Source organism: Nematolebias whitei, chromosome 21, assembly GCF_014905685.2.
Source record: "Nematolebias whitei isolate Nwh7 chromosome 21, NemWhi1, whole genome shotgun sequence".
NCBI classification, from domain to species: Eukaryota; Metazoa; Chordata; class Actinopteri; order Cyprinodontiformes; family Rivulidae; genus Nematolebias; species Nematolebias whitei.
The window spans coordinates 33,296,293-33,296,516 of record NC_056518.1 but is presented as its reverse complement, the minus strand read 5'-3'; the positions used below and the strand labels follow the sequence as shown (position 1 = coordinate 33,296,516).

At 33.5% G+C, this 224-nt stretch overlaps 1 protein-coding gene across 1 annotated transcript in view; it reads right to left on the bottom strand.

Annotated features, from left to right (window-relative positions):
- akap12a (A kinase (PRKA) anchor protein 12a) overlaps nucleotides 1-224 on the bottom strand; it is a gene marked incomplete at its 5' end in the record, with an annotated part of 8,350 nt that overhangs the window by 2,539 nt on the left and 5,587 nt on the right.

Below are 224 nucleotides of genomic sequence, written 5' to 3'. Positions count from 1 at the left end.
ACATAAAGTAAATGTATGTACTTCTGTAACTTCAGATACTTTTTGAACTTCAAGTACTTCTGTGACTTCAGATTCTTTTGTAACTTTGTGTACTTCTGTAACTTCATGTTCTTCTGTTACTTCATGTTCTTCTGTTACTTTGTGTACTTCTGTAACTTGAGGTACTTCTGTCACTTGAGGTACTTCTGTAACTTCATGTTCTTCTGTTACTTTGTGTACATCTG